Consider the following 3,650-nt stretch of genomic DNA (forward strand, 5'->3'; position numbering starts at 1 on the left):
TTGGTTTGCGTCGATGTCTTTTCAAAATTCATCCAACTTTGCCCTGTACAGAAAGCGAATACTAGAGCTGTCATCAATCAAATAAAGAATAAAATCATCCCGAGGATGGGCAAACCGGAATGTATATTAACAGATCACGGTTCCCAATTCACTTCCGGAGCTTTCAAGAGAGATATTGAACGGCTAGGGGTGAAGCATCATTTGAGTTCGATTCGCCACCCCGAATCCAATCCAGCTGAGCGGATCATGCGGAAAATAGGAAAATTATGCCGGATCTACTGTTCCCGTCAACATTGGCGATGGGTGGACGTCCTTCCTGTTATGGAGGAATGTGTTAATGGGACAGTCCACGAGTCAACTGGGATGATCCCAAGCGTCGTTCATTTCGACGAAATCCCCAAGAGACCTTGGAATAATGCGATCCAATGTCCTCAAGACCCCCGATTATCCGCGGAACTCTGCATCCAAACGACGGCGGAATATTTGAAAGAGCAAGCAGAGAGACGATTACGGCGATTGCGTGGGAAAAGGTACCATCGTCCGCTACGAGTTGGCGAACTTGTTCTTGTCAAACGACCAGCGATCACCGATCCCGCAAATAAAATCTATCACAAGTGTGCGGAGCTATACATTCGACGGTATAGGGTCATCGAAAATCTGGACAATAATTCGTACAAGGTCCAGAGCATGGACGGCACAACTGAGACTGTGTACAACGCCGAAAATCTGAAATTATACCATCCTCCAGGAAGCGGCAGGGTCGACGCAAATCAGGTGGACGAGAACGCCGAAGAAGAGGAAGATGATCTGGACAGAGACGACGACGAGGAGCCAGTGGACGACGAAGAAGATAGTCAAGAAGATCCAGCAGTCCGCGTAATGAAGGTGGAGAAACAAGACGATTTGATTGATCAAAGTTGTGAGAGTGCATAGTGCTATACCAGAGACGCGACATTTTGGCACGAATATGCTTCGTACTCCATAGAGAAAATGCACAGTTGACGTTAGAATCACCGATGCTTAAAGCGCCTAGAGGAGATTGTTCGTAAGGCAGATTAGGTTGTAATTGTTCAAGAAATTCGCAACTCCGTTTCAAATTTCTTGAAGCCAACGGAGGGGCAGATGTGAAAGTATAGGCACAATTAATATATATTTCAAAGGATATGCTTGGGAAGGAAGAATGCAGCAAGCTTTCTTTGTGTAGGTGTTGGGAGTAGCATCAGGTTGTGCAATAGGACGCCCGCCAGACTGGAGCCGTACACACCCAGGGGGTGGCTTATGGAATTCCCGAACTAGGCACGCGTCATCGAAGAGGCAGCAGAAGAACACTAATTTAGCGACTCCATAATGAAAACAAATACCAGCGTACAGCGATGCCAGAGCGATCGGGCCAAATTTAATGCGTTTTCGGCGTAAATAAGGCTTGATTAGCAAAACTGCATCCGTCGGAGCAGTGTGCAGAATTTTGGTTGAATTATGAAGTCAGGAGTTCTGATAGAAAATACTCTCCAAGCGAAAGGCGTTGGTAAACAACTTATGTAACTGGCTTGGCGTACTGACGCTTAGTGTAAAGCCAGATGCCTTCGGGGTTTCCCTACTTCCCCTCCAATGTGATCAAATTAATTTCTGGAGATCCGCCGAACATATTCAACTCCGCACGGCATAGCGCACTTGTGCATAACCAAGTCACACAATCTAGCGTATTGCGAATTTCAACAAGCTGGTTTATCCAGGAGAGATCAGAATAAGAGAGGGGACGAGGTACGCTGGCCATCCCTATCCCTGGCTTTGCTATAAGTTGTTGCACTTCCTAGGGGAAGGTAGTAGTCGAGGTTGAGCTTCAGAGGAGGAACCACGGTCGGTTCGCGAGCGATAATTACCTCTTCTTTGTCTGAATAAATGACACAAAGCGGGAGTGAAGTTTTAAAACTGTTTTGCAAGTGTGCAGTGATATTAGGAAAAATAACTGTATCAGAATTAACATTTGTGCGACATCGGACCGCGTAATGAACGCTAAATGCAAAGAAGTATATTATAGGTTGTAACTGTATAAAATTGAGTACGCCGTGGGGATCAAACTGCGGACGTAGAACGCTCATCACGAGGTTGATGTCGATAGCAGTGAGGAAACTCATTTATCTAGGAGTATGATGATCATTAGTGACGAAATACTATAAAGAACGGTCCTTGTAAATTTGAAAACAATAATCACCACCAACGATCTAGGCAGAAATTTAGAAGGACGGTTGATCTATATCACGGGAGTAAGAGGCGATAGACTTGGGAAGCAGGAGATCGTGAATGTTCAACTTAACTAATTTGAATGCAACAAACTAGATGAGGTGTTTATCATAATTAGCAGCACGCAACTTGCATCGATCATAAAACGACCGAGGGGAGTTTGAGGGTGTCGTGTGATCAACAAGTGTGCGAGATTGTGAAAATATAATTTCAGAGATCTGTGTACCAGGAATTTGGATTACTCCAGCAACATCATCGAGCGCCTAGAACTCAGGACTGTACGAGCCAGCGACATGGGGTGGGCACCGATAGCAGGCCCCCGGAGGACCGGGCTGGCCAAGATGGACCAAAACCGTTGAGTACCGAACTATTTTTCGTCCTATGTTAGTATTTCCCCTTGTAGATAAAGTTAAAGTAAAGATAGGGTTAAAGATGATGTAAATTGATAGGTTAAATAACCCGGAGTGGTCGGAAGACCCCTTGTTCATTTTGATTCAATTAGATAGATATGGAAGGGGAGTGATCCAGTAGTAATGTATAGGTTTTGGGACCCCTTTTAGTGCCCATATTCGCATGCCATACTAGTTTTTGTTTATTAGTGCTGAGAAGGAATTGAAGGGGAAAAAGGAGTAGAAATTAGTGTAGATTAATGGTGTGGATCTCATCTGCGCAACTGCATAAGTGCCCATACAGAGAAAAGAGGTGGAATAGATGACAGCACTATATTCGTAAAAGTAGAAGCAGTAGTTTGTTTGCATGCTAGTATATAAGTTTTGGCTGTAACTGAAGATGTATGAAAAATGCTATGCCGAGGTTCGAACACTGTCCTCCTTACACTAGTGAGGTTACTCGTAGAAAGTCTGTTTAGTGTTTGGCAAGATTTAATAATTTAAATTATTATTATTATTATTATTATTATTATTATTATTATTATTATTGTCATTATTTTCTTAATGTAATTTGATCAGTGATTTTATACCGTTATATTTCGAGCAACAGGTTAGATTATTTATTATTATTATTATTTTCTTAATGTAATTTGATCGGTGATTTTATACCGATATATTTCGAGCAATAGGTTAGAGTACGGTAGGTACACAATCTCGCCTCAGAAGGCAGAGAACAGGGAACATTGCCGGGGTCGGTGGTTGACGGTATTATGGTAAATGTATGACGAAGAGAATGTGCGATTGAACCCCAGACCTCCAGAGATATGAGTTAATTTGATGTAAGTTAACGGCTTAATTTGAGAAATAATTCTCGTGTATTGAAAGTGTATGGGCTGGCTTGAGCAATGAATAGATTGCGCCAGTGTCAAATGAGTTAAATTTTATAGACACAATGTCCTAATATAAGTGGGTTGAATAGTGTCTTTAGTCTCCGGACAGTGAAACGAATGTCTGCCGTGA

The sequence above is a fragment of the Anabrus simplex genome, chromosome 5 (genome assembly GCF_040414725.1).
Source record: "Anabrus simplex isolate iqAnaSimp1 chromosome 5, ASM4041472v1, whole genome shotgun sequence".
NCBI lineage: Eukaryota > Metazoa > Arthropoda > Insecta > Orthoptera > Tettigoniidae > Anabrus > Anabrus simplex.